Raw genomic sequence first — 13,416 nt, forward strand, 5'->3', positions numbered from 1 at the left:
CCACTGTCTGCTGTTGAAGGCCTGCTCTGCTGCCTTTGTCTGTGTGTGGGGGTAGCGGTTTGTTTCACAATGTGAACCCCTTGTTCCGATGCCTCGTTGGTTGTCGTACCTGAAGTATAGCTCAGCCTCGTTTCTTCTTCACCTGCCAAGAACGTCTGTGCGACCAGTGCTGGCTGCCTCTAGAGTCAAGTTCTTAGTCTCTATAAGCTTTTGGAATATGCCTGCGTGGCCTATTCCTTCAATAAAAAAGTCTCTCAGTACTTCTCTTCTAAGTTAATCGGGGAACTCACATGAACTAGCCAGCCTCCGAAGTTCCGCCACGATGTCGGGTATGCTTTGGCCCACACAGCGTCTGTAGTTGTAGAACCTGTGTCTGGCCATGTGTAGGCTGCTCGCTGGCTTCAGGTGGTCCCTCACCAGTGTGCTCAACTCCTCAAACGACTTGCTTGCTGGTTTCTCGGGTGCCAGCAGGTCTTTCATTAAAGTGTATGTTTTCGAGCCACAGCTGGTCAAGAGATGGGCTCTTCTCTTGTCTGCCTTATCATCGCCCAGCCAATCTTTGGTCACAAAGCTTTGCTGGAGCCTTTCTATAAAGTCATCCCAATTGTCTCCAGCATTGTATTTCTCATCTGAGCTGTTGGTAGCCATTCTGTGGATTCTGTGATCCTGTAACTCGTCACCACTGTTAAGTCCTGACTCTAATATACTGACTTACACAAGACACATGCTGGAGTCAAGGTCACTCAGCCCAATGGCCTCCAACAGTGACACCATCGAGTGGCTAGTGATCCCAAAAGTACATACATGACACTATTGAAGCTTTTATAGTTTGTTTTTATGTCTCTCACTAGTTTACTCTCATGTTCTATTTTCCCTTTCTTTATCAATTTCCTGGTCCTCCTTTGCTGAATTCTAAAATCTTTCCAATCCTCAGGCTTACTGCACTTTTTGACAACATTATAAGCCTCTTCCTTTGATTTAAAACTATTTTTTGTGGTCGAGGAGAGGCGGATCGGGGAGATCGAGGCGGCCTACAAAAGGCCCAGCATCGAGGAGAGGCTCGGGAGTTCATGGTCGAGGAGAGGCGGAGCAGGGAGGTCGAGGCAGCCTACAAAAGGCCCAGCATCGAGGAGAGGCTCGGGAGTTCATGGTCGAGGAGAGGCGGAGCAGGGAGGTCGAGGCGGCCTACAAAAGGCCCAGCATCGAGGAGAGCCCAGCCGGTGCAGCTGCAGCAGGGAGGCAAAAAAGAAGTAGAAAGAAATCGAAAGGTGACGCCACAGCCAAGGGGGTAAGTGATTGGCTGGTGATTCGTAGTAGTTTTTGTTTTTCTTTTCTATATCAGTTAGTAACCTTTAACATTGTTGATGCCAATTTAAGTTTATCTGAGAGTTAAGTCATGGCGGGACAGCTCGGACACATGTTATGCTCCTCCTGTACTATGTGGGAAATCAGGGACGCTTCCGGTGTCCCTGACGACTACGTGTGCGGGAAGTGCATCCGTCTGCAGCTCCTGACAGACCGCATTGCGGCACTGGAGCTGCGGGTGGATGAACTCTGGAGCATCCACGATGCTGAGAATGACGTGAATAGCATGTTTAGTGAGTTAGTCTCACCGCAGGTAAAGGGTACACAGCCAGATAGGGATTGGGTGACCAACAGGAAGAGCAGTGGAAGGAAGGTTGTGCAGGGGTCCCCTGTGGTCATCCCCCTGCAAAACAGATACACTGCTCTGTTGAGGGGGATGACTCATCAGGGGAGGGCAGCAGCAGCCAAGTTCATGGCACCGTGGGTGGCTCTGCTGCATAGAAGGGCAGGAAAAAGAGTGGGAGAGCTATAGTGAAAGGGGATTCAATTGTAAGGGGAATAGATAGACATTTCTGCAGCCGCAATCGAGACTCAGGATGGTATGTTGTCTCCCTGGTGCAAGGACCAAGGATGTCTCGGAGCGGCTGCAGGGCATTCTGGAAAGGGAGGGTGAACAGCCAGTTGTCATGGTGCATATAGGTACCAACGATATAGGTAAAAAACGGATGAGGTCCTACAAGACGAATTTAGGGAGCTAGGAGCTAAATTAAAAAGTTGGACCTCAAAAGTAGTAATCTCAGGATTGCAACCAGTGCCATGTGCTCGTCAGAGTAGGAATCGCAGGATACTTAGATGAATACCTGGCTTGAGGAGTGGTGCACAAGGGAGGGATTCAAATTCCTGGGACATTGGAACCAGTTCCGTGGGAGGTGGGACCAGTACCAACCAGATGGTCTGCACCTGGGCAGGACCGGAACCAATGTCCAAGGGGGAGTGTTTGCTAGTGCTGTTGGGGAGGAGTTAAACTAATATGGCAGGAGGATGGGAACCTGTGCAGGGAGACAGAGGGAAGTAGAATGGGGGCAGAAGCAAAAGATAGAAAGAAGAAAAGTAAAAGTGGAGGGCAGAGAAACCTGAGGCAAAAAGCAAAAAGGGCCACATTACACCAAAATTCTAAAGGGGCATAGTGTTTAGAAAGACAAGCCTGAAGGCTCTGTGCCTCAATGCGAGGGGTATTCGGAATAAGGTGGACGAATTAACTGTGCAGATAACAGTTAGCGGGTATGATGTAATTGGCATCACGGAGACAAGGCTGGGAACTCAACATCCAGGGATATTCAACATCTAGAAAGGATAGACAGAAAGGAAAAGGAGGCAGGGTGGCATTGCTGGTTAAAGAGGAAATTAATGCAAAAGTAAGAAAGGACATTAGCTTGGATGATGTGGAATCGGTATGGATGGAGCTACAGAATACCAAAGGGCAGAAAACGCTAGTGGGAGTTGTGTACAGACCACCAAACAGTAGTAGTAAGGTTGGGGACAGCATCAAACAAGAAATTAGGGATGCGTGCAACAAAGGTTACCATGGGTGACTTTAATCTGCATATTGATTGGGCTAACCAAACTGGTAGCAATGCGGTGGAGGAGGATTTTCTGGAGTGTATTAGGGGTGGTTTTCGAGACCAATATGTCGAGGAACCAATTAGCGGGCTGGCCATCCTCGACTGGGTGTTGTGCAATGAGAAAAGACTAATTAGCAATCTTGTTGTGCGAGGCCCCTTGGGGAAGAGTGACCATAACATGGCAGAATTCTTTATTAAGATGGAGAGTGACACAGTTAATTCAGAAACTAGGATCCTGAACTTAAAGAAAGATAACTTCGAAGGCGTAAATTGGCTAGAATAGACTGGCAAATGATACTTAAAGGGTTGACAGTGGATAGGCAAACATTTAAAGATCACATGGATGAACTTCAGCAATTGTACATCCCTGTCTGGAGTAAAAATAAAACGGGGAAGATGGCTCAACCGTGGCTAGCAAGGGAAATTAAGGATAGTGTTAAATCCAAGAAAGAGGCACATAAATTGGCCAGAAAAAGTAACAAACCTGAGGACTGGGAGAAATTTAGAATTCAGCAGAGGAGGACAAAGGGTTTAATTAAGAGGGGGAAAATAGAGTATGAGAAGAAGCTTGCAGGGAACATAAAAACTGACTGCAAAAGCTTCTATATATGAAGAGAAAAAGATTAGTGAAGACAAATCGGATTCAGTTGGATTCAGGTGAATTTATAATGGGGAACAAAGAAATGGCAGACCAATTGAACAAATACTTTGGTTCTGTCTTCACGAAGGAAGATACAAATAACCTTCCGGAATTACTGGGGGACCGATGGTTTCGTGAGAAGGAGGAACTGAAGGATATCCTTATTAGGCGGGAAATTGTGTTAGGGAAATTGATGGGATTGAAGGCCGATAAATCCCTGAAGCCTGATAGTCTACATCCCAGGGTACTTAAGGAAGTGGCCGTAGAAATAGTGGATGCATTGGTGATCATTTTCCAACAGTCTATCGACTCTGGATCAGTTCCTATGGACTGGAGGGTAGCTAATGTAACACCACTTTTTAAAAAAGGAGGGAGAGAGAAAGCGGGTAATTATAGACCAGTTAGCCTGACATCACTAGTGGGGAAAATTTTGGAATCAATTATTAAGGATGAAATAACAGCGCATTTGGAAAGCAGTGATAGGATCAGTCCAAGTCAGCATGGATTTATGAAGGGGAAATCATGCTTGACAAATCTTCAGGAATTTTTTCAGGATTAACTAGTAGAATGGACAAGGGAGAACCAGTGGATGTGGTGTATTTGGAATATCAAAAGGCTTTTGACAATGTCCCACACAAGAGATTGGTGTGCAAAATCAAAGCACATGGTATTGGGGGTAATATACTGACGTGCATAGAGAACTGGTTGGCAGACAGGAAGCAGAAAGTCGGGATAAACGGGTCCTTTTCAGAATGGCAGGCAATGACTACTGGAGTGCCGCAGGGCTCAATGCTGGGACCCCAGCTCTTTACAATATACATCAATGATTTGGATGAAGTAATTGAGTGTAATATCTCCAAGTTTGCAGATGACATTAAACTGGGTGGCGGTGTGAGCTGTGAGGGGGATGCTAGGAGGCTGCAGGGTGACTTGAACAGGTTAGGTGAGTGGGCAAATGCATGGCAGATGCAGTATAATGTGGATAAATGTGAGGTTATCCACTTTGGGGGCAAAAACGCGAAGTCAGAATATTATCTGAATGGCGGCAGATTAGGAAAAGGGGAGGTGCAATGAGACCTGGGTGTCATGGTTCATCAGTCATTGAAAGTTGGCATACAGGTACAGCAGGCGGTGAAGAAGGCAAATGGCATGTTGGCCTTCATAGCTAGGGGATTTGAGTATAGGAGCAGGAAGATCTTACTGCAGTTGTACAGTGCCTTGGTGAGGCCTCACCTGGAATATTGTGTTCAGGTTTGGTCTCCTAATCTGAGGAAGGACGTTCTTGCTATTGAAGGAGTGCAGCGAAGGTTCACCAGACTGATTCCCGGGATGGCAGGACTGACATATGAGGAGGGACTGGATCAACTGGGCCTTTATACATTGGAGTTTAGAAGGATGAGAGGGGATCTCATAGAAACATATAAGATTCTGACGGGACAGGTTAGAGCGGGTAGAATGTTCCCGATGTCGGGGAAGTCCAGAACCAGGGGACACAGTCTTAGGATAAGGGGCAGGCCATTTAGGACTGAGATGAGGAGAAACTTCTTCACTCAGAGAGTTGTTAACCTGTGGAATTCCCTGCCGCAGAGAGTTGTTGATGCCAGTTCATTGGATATATTCAAGAGGGAGTTAGATATGGCCCTTACGACTAAGGGGATCAAGGGGTATGGAGAGAAAGCAAGAAAGGGGTACTGAGGGAATGATCAGCCATGATCTTATTGAATGGTGGTGCAGGCTTGAAGGGCCGTATGGCCTACTCCTGCACCTATTTTCTATGTTTTAACTTCTCTTGTTAGCCATGGTTGGACCACTTTTCCTGTGGGGTTTTTGTGCCTTAAAGGAATGTACATTTGCTCTGGAGTATGTATTAATTTTTTAAATGCTATCCATTGCTTGTCTACCATCATATCTTTTAATGTAGTTTCCCAATCTACCTAAGCCAACTCGCCCATCATACCTACATAGTTTGCTTTGTTTAGGATTTAAGACCCAAGTTTTGGATTCAACTCAACATAAAATTCTATCATATTATGGTCATTCTTCCCTAAAGGCCCCTTTATTACAAGCTTATTAATTCATCTTTATGGCAACGCTCGTTTCCTGTGATGCAGGAGGTCAGGGGTCATCATTCTATGTGCAGAAGAGGAGACAGAGAGAGAGGGATCAGAGAGGGTTCGAAAGTGTGTGTGGGTGTGGTGTGTGCTTGTTTGGCTGTTGTGGGAGGCACGAGGGAGATTCACCAGCAGCAAAAAGCCTACTAAGCACCAAGAACATAGTTGGCACTGAGTTTTTGTCCAACAAATAATACATAACATGGAAGGAATGGAGGAAGCCCTGGAGTTGGTAGTCAGGAACACTGGTGGCAGAGGGCTCCCAGTGGTCCCGGAACGTGGCACTGCACCCAAAGGTGCCGCACCCCCGTTGCCAACGACACGAGAGCCAGGGGGGAGGGGGGCGTGGGAAGGGTTCATTTTTACAGAAAGACTTATGATTTCAAACAAATGTTCAGTTTAAATGTTTTTTATTTAACAAAACCTTGTTGCGCATTGGCTCAGATAGCTGCATCGTTACACGCTGGTGATTCCTTAATATTAAAAGGTATAATTACACTTAAGTTCAATCAACTTAAACTTTAACTGTCACCAAGGTGATGCCCATCATTGATGTATGACCTGCACACCCAGCAGTGTGTCAGCTTTGTAAATACCATCAACTTTCTTTCAGGCAAAACGATCATTGATGAGCTCCTAACGTAAGAGTCTTGCAGCTATCATGCCACCACGGGCCCTTTCATGTGGTCTATAGGGGGGTGGGGGCATAGCTTCAGCATCAGCCTGATTGTCTGACCCAATGTCTTCCTATCTCTGCTGAGGTGGACTGTCAGATTCATCAGGCAATTCTTGTCCCCTCCTGATAGCCAAGTTGTGCAGCATGTAGCACACCACCACGAATTGAGCTACCTGCTCAGGGTGATATTGGAGGTCACCTCCTGAGTGGTCCAGGCATCTAAAGCGCTGCTTAAGTACTCCAATGGTTTTCTCCACGATATTGCGAGTGACTCTGTGGCTCTCATTGTATCGCCTCTCGGCTTCAGTGTGGGTGTCACACAGGGGGGTCATCAGCCAGGTGGTAAGGCCATATCCTGTGTCACCAAACATCCAGCATTGACCTTGTGGCTGATTGTTAACAAGTCAGATACAGCGCTCTCATGCAGGATGTGAGCATCATGGATGCTGCCCGGAAATTTAGCATTCACTGCCATAATAATTTGCTGGTGGTCGACAACGAGTTGCACATTCAGGGAGTGGAATCCCTTGCAGTTCCTGAAAACCTCTGCATCCTGAAAAGGTGCCCGCATCGCGATGTGCGTACAGTCTATTGCTCCCTGCACCTTGGGGAAGTTAGCAATTCAGTCAAATCCTAAAGCCCTCTCAGTCTGAGTCTCCCTGGTCATAGAGAAGCTGATAAAGTCCATCCTGCGTGCATACAGGACTTCAGTGACCTGTCTAATGCAGCAATGTGTGGCATCCTGAGACAGACCACAAATGTCGCCAGCTGAGGCCTGAAAAGAACCCGACGGGTAGAACGACAGTGCCGCGGTGACTTTGACCCCGACGGACAGTGCAGTAGTGATGGTGCTGGCAGGCTGCAGATCTCCCCTTATGAGCTGGCATACCTCAGTGATAACCTGTTTGTGGAAGTGCAGTCTCCGAAGACACGTGTTATCGGACCAGTTGAGGTAAGACCGCTTCTCCCTGTGCTTGCGATGGGTGTAACGTCTGTTCCTCCTCATCAGTCTGGCATGTCTTACATTGGGCACATGATGCTGTGGAGCGTACCTTCTGCCATCTCGAGACTGCAGCGTATAATTTGTCATCAAGAGAGGGTAAGAAAGGACAGGCCCCATTCCAATAGCTATCTGTTTTCCACCGATTGGTCACAAAGAATGAATGTCCCGATGAAGATACATGTTAACTTCCAATCGTTCACAGTATGATAAACATAGAAACATAGAAAATAGGTGCAGGAGCAGGCCATTCAGCCCTTCTAGCCTGCACCGCCATTCAATGAGTTCATGGCTGAACATGAAACTTCAGTACCCCCTTCCTGCTTTCTCGCCATAACTCTTGATCCCCCCGAGTAGTAAGGACTTCATCTAACTCCCTTTTGAATATATTTAGTGAATTGGCCTCAACTACTTTCTGTGGTAGAGAATTCCACAGGTTCACCACTCTCTGGGTGAAGAAGTTTCTCCTCATCTCGGTCCTAAATGGCTTACCCCTTATCCTCAGACTGTGACCCCTGGTTCTGGACTTCCCCAACATTGGGAACATTCTTTCTGCATCTAACCTGTCTAAACCCGTCAGAATTTTAAACGTTTCTATGAGGTTCCCTCTCATTCTTCTGAACTCCAGTGAATACAAGCCCAGTTGATCCAATCTTTGATAGGTCAGTCCCGCCATCCCGGGAATCAGTCTGGTGAACCTTCGCTGCACTCCCTCAATAGCAAGAATGTCCTTCCTCAAGTTAGGAGACCAAAACTGTACACAATACTCCAGGTGTGGCCTCACCAAGGCCCTGTACAACTGTAGCAACACCTCCCTGCCCCTGTATTCAAATCCCCTCGCTATGAAGGCCAACATGCCATTTGCTTTCTTAACCGCCTGCTGTACCTGCATGCTAACCTTCAATGACTGATGTACCATGACACCCAGGTCTCGTTGCACCTTCCCTTTTCCTAATTTGTCACCATTCAGATAATAGTCTGTCTCTCTGTTTTTACCACCAAAGTGGATAACCTCACATTTATCCACATTATACTTCATCTGCCACGCATTTGCCCACTCACCTAACCTATCCAAGTCACTCTGCAGCCTCATAGCATCCTCCTCGCAGCTCACACTGCCACCCAACTTAGTGTCATCTGCAAATTTGGAGATACTACATTTGATCCCCTCGTCTAAATCATTAATGTACAATGTAAACAGCTGGGGCCCCAGCACAGAACCTTGCGGTACCCCACTAGTCACTGCCTGCCATTCTGAAAAGTACCTATTTACTCCTACTCTTTGCTTCCTGTCTGACAAAGATGTTTGTTCAGCTGTTCACATCAACTCCAAAGACCTCCAGAGCACATCCGAATTCCCCCGAGGTTGAAACAGAGCAGCCTTTTAAATGATGCGACAAGTGATTTAGAACAGGGCGTGCATAACGCTGTGAGTAGTTCCGGTTAGTTCCACTTTTTCCCGACGTTGTTTTGGACAAGCGATATTGTGGCGAGATGTGAGGGAGGTGGTGAAAGTGACGCTGGGCGTTAGTTTTGGCAAATGTGATCTTTATGACAAAATAAAGTGGGCGGTCGGTATTATTGAATCTCGGTGTTAATTACATGCGGAAAGTAATGCTGGGCGATATTATGGGCATTGGTTTTGCCCATTCTGATGATTCCGCTCAAAAAAAGTGGGCGTGCGGTATTATTTTTTCCCAGCGTTACACACATGGGGAAAGTAACGCTCGGCGTTAAAGTGTCCGAAAAATGGGCTTCAGTTTCCATTTTGTGGCTAAATGGACGATATCTGGGTGTTATACACCATTTCAGTGTTAAAATGGACGTTAAGTGGGCGGTATGCATGCAAAAAAAATGGAAAATCCAGCCCTTTGTCTTAAACCGGTCTCCAGAGGAAGATAGAAAATCAGTGAGCAATCTAGCTCTTGTCACCCTCTAGAGGCTGGTTGCAGAATGGCATAGTAGGTTCTCATGGAAATACTACCTGCCAATAAATATACCTATAAAAAGAAAGCACTGAAATATACACTTAAAATGTAATATAGGAGGCATTTGGCAAAGTCTGAAGCAAATTCCAAAGTAAGAGGATAAAAAAAGACAATCCTGGGGCTGATATTGACTGCAAGGGTGGATTCTGTTCAAAAATGGATCACATCTGAGATTTTTAAAGAAGGTTGAGGTTGTTGGAATTAAGGGCAAATTTGCTGCAGAAAACGGGGTCAGTAATAAGATCTGGAGCGAGCTTCATATGGGGCAGTAATTAATGGAATTATGTACACAGTTCATCAGTGATTTGGAGAATATTTCCGGTGATAAATATAAAGGACACAGCTGTAAAAAAGATTTGGACTGATAACGCAGATAGGTAAAGGATTGACAAATGGAGATAGGTATGCACTGAGTTTACTGTCCATCACAAAGATCGCCTACTTCCACTTGCGTTACATTACCCGCTTCTGCGTCTGCCTGAGCCCACCAGTTGCTGAAACCCTCATCCATGCTTCCAACTCAACTATTCTGCTCTCCTGGCCTGTCTCCCATCCTCCACCCTCCATAAACTTCAGTTCATCCAAAACTCTGCTGCCTGTGTCCTATCCTGCACCAAGTCCTGTTCACCATCACAGTATTGCCAACCCCACTGCCTCATAAATAAGCAGTCAAACTCTAATCATGAGATTTGATACAGAAATCATGAGTTGCTATTTTTTCCCGACCCTTCACTAACCTTTGCTCCCGGACAGGAAACGCAATCCGTGACCTTTGCTTCCAATCTGTATTAATGACTAAGATGAAGGGACTGAGTGTAATATATCCAAGTTTCCTGACGATACAAAGCTAGGTGGGAAAGTAAGCTGTGAGGAGAACACAAAGAGACTGCAAAGGATATAAACAGGTTAAATGAGTGGGCAATAAAGTGGCAGATGGAGTATAATGTGGGGAAATGTGAGGTTATTCACTTTGGTGGGACGAATAGAAAAATTGAATTTTTAAAAATGGTGGGAAACTGTTAAATGTTGGTGTTTAGAGAGAGTTAGGTGTCCTCGGACAGGAAACACAGAAAGTTAGCATGCAGGTACAGCAAGCAATTAGAAAGGCAAATGGTATGTTGGCCTTTATTGCAAAGGGGTTGGAGTACATGAATAAGGAAGTCTTTCTACAATTGTACAGAGCTTTGGTGAGACCACAACTGGAGTACTGTGCACAGTTTTGTTCTCCTTATCTAAGGACATACATGCCTTAAAGATGGTGCACAAAGGTTCCTTCGATTGATCCCTGGGATGACAGGATTGTCTATGAGGAGAGATTGAGTAGATTGGCCCCATACTCTCTGGAGTTTAGAAGAATGAGAGGTGATCTCATTGAAACATACAAGATTCTGAGGGGGGTTGACAGAGTAGATGCTGGGAGGTTATTTTCCCTGGCTGGAGAGTCTAAAACCATTAAAGACTATGAGGAGGAGAAATTTCTTCACGCAGAGGGTTGTCAATCTTTGGAATTCTCCATCCCAGAGGGCTGTAGATACTGAGTCGTTGAGTACACTCAAGGCTGAGACAGATAGATTTTTGGACTCCAGGTGAATCAAGGGATATGGGGATCGGACAGGGAAAGTGGAGTTGAGGTCGAAGATCAGCCATGACCTTATTGAATGGCGGAGCAGGCTCAAAGGGCCATATGGCCTACCCCTGCTCCTAGTTCTTATGTTCTTATGTTCTGGACAGGAAGTGCATTTGTCGTCACTAACCGACCACTGACATGAGAACATAAGAAATAGGAGCAGGAGTCGGTGGATCAGTGGTCCTGCTGTTGTGTCACTCACAGGCCAGCCTCACTCTACTTTTGACTATTACTCTTTCCAGAACATAACCTTCTCCTGCTCTACAACCTTCCGAGATCTCTGCGCTCCTCTAATTCTGCCCTCTTGAACATCCCTGATTTTAATTGCTCTACTATTGACGGCCGTGCCTTCAGCTGCCAAGGAATTCCCTCCCTGTACCTCCCCGTCTCACTACTTCTCTTTCCATTTTCAAGATGCGCCTTGAAACCTACCTCTTTGACCAAGCTTTTAGTCTTCTGCCCCAATATCTCCTTAATGCTCCCGCGAAGCACCTTGGAACGTTTTACTATGTTAAAGGTGCTATATAAACATAAGTTATTATTGTTGTAGCCTCAGCTGGATACAAGGATAAACCAACTACTGCTTGTATTAACCCACTAAATGGATTGCTACATGTAACCCCAGGTAGTCTGACACATCTCCAGTATCCAACTGATGCACCTTTTACCTTCTTGTCTTTTGTTGCATGTCTGCAGTAATCAAGGTCACACATAGCCTGTGGAACTGACTGGATCAGACTATTTCACAGAACTGTCAGGCTAAGTGTGTGGGCAAGAATTTGGCAGATGGAGTATAATGTTGCAAAGTGTGAGGTTATGCACTTTGGCAGAAAAAAATCAAAGAGCAAGTTATTATTTAAATGGAGAAAGATCGCAAAGTGCCGCAGTACAGCAAGACCTGGGGGTACTTGTGCATGAAATACAAAAGGATCATATGCAGGTACAGTAAGTGATCAGGAAGGCCAATGGAATCCTAGCCTTTATTGCAAAGAGGATGGAGTATAAAAGGAAGGAAATCTTGCTACAGTTATTACCGGGTATTGGTGAGACCACACCTGGAATACTGCGTACAGTTTTGGTTTCATATTTACGAAAGAATATATTTGCTTTGGAGGCAGTTCATAGAATGTTCACTAGGTTGATTCCGGGGCTGAGGGGGTTGACTTATGAGGAAAGGTTGAGAAGGTTGGGCCTCTACTCATTGGAATTTAGAAGAAGGAGAGGTGATCTTATCGAAACGTATAAGATTATGAGGGGGCTTGACAAGGTGGATGCAGAGAGGATGTTTCCACTGATGGGGGAGACTAGAACTAGAGGGCATGGTCTTAGAATAAGGGGCCACCCATTTAAAACTGAGATGTGGAGGAATTTCTTCTCTCAGAGGGTTTAAATCTGTGGAATTTGCTGCCTCAGAGAGCTGTGGAAGCTGGGACCTTGAATGGATTTAAGACAGAGCTAACCGACAAGGGAATAAGGGGTTATGGGAAGCGTGCAGGGAAGTGGAGCTGAGTCCATGATCGGATCCATGATCGTATTAAATGGTGGAGCAGGCTCGAGGGGCCGTATGGCCTACTCCTGCTCCTATTTCTTATGTTCTTGTAATGAATCTAGACTCAAGTACAGTATTGCTGTTACAACCACTTTGAATGGAGACTATACTTTGATGGTAATTGTTCTTGCTACTTATAAAGAATTTGAAATTTGATTTTGTTATTAATTAAAGGCTTAGGTCATGTCTTTTGGAACTAGATCAGTTTGGTTCACTGATCGAAATTGCTAATGACTGCATCAATACAAATAGGTTCTCTGTAGTCTGCATAAGATACTATCTTATCCATTATGAACATCTTATTAAAATGCATATGTCAAGGAGCCTGTAAAAGGAGTAGGCCATGTAGATAAAATGTATTCTATGTAATCTGATCTTGTACAGTGTTTAATTGAATTTAAGTAGGACAACTTTGTTTGTCAGTTCAGAAAGCCATTTACCAGCAAATACAATTGCTACAAAAACTTGAGTTGTTCTTTGTTTTGGCCTGAGATAAGCAGTGACTGAGATTTCCTAGTTGAGGGATAAGGCATGATAAGGTACACTGAAAGTAATAAAGTAAGACGGTGATGGGTGAAATTTGTCATTTTGAATCAACCTTGGTTTGTCTGTCTCTCTTTCATTTGCTTTTTCTTGTTTTTGATGTAGGCGCTTTTTTTTCAAATCATAAGTGGTCACCTCCCTGCCCCCGGATGTTTAACATTAATGTTCTGCGCGACCCCCCGGCCTGCGAGCACCATCGGAGCAGGCCGGGGAGCAGAAGGGACAGCGTGGTGGCGTACCACTCCAGGGAGCAGGAGAGCAATGGCAGTGAAGAGTGACATCATCAAGATCCAGGTCGGTGATTGGAGCGTGGGCAGGTACTGCAGTAACAGCGAGGTCAGGGCGAAGGAGCGGC

The sequence above is a fragment of the Pristiophorus japonicus genome, chromosome 14 (genome assembly GCF_044704955.1).
Source record: "Pristiophorus japonicus isolate sPriJap1 chromosome 14, sPriJap1.hap1, whole genome shotgun sequence".
In the NCBI taxonomy this organism is placed as follows: domain Eukaryota; kingdom Metazoa; phylum Chordata; class Chondrichthyes; family Pristiophoridae; genus Pristiophorus; species Pristiophorus japonicus.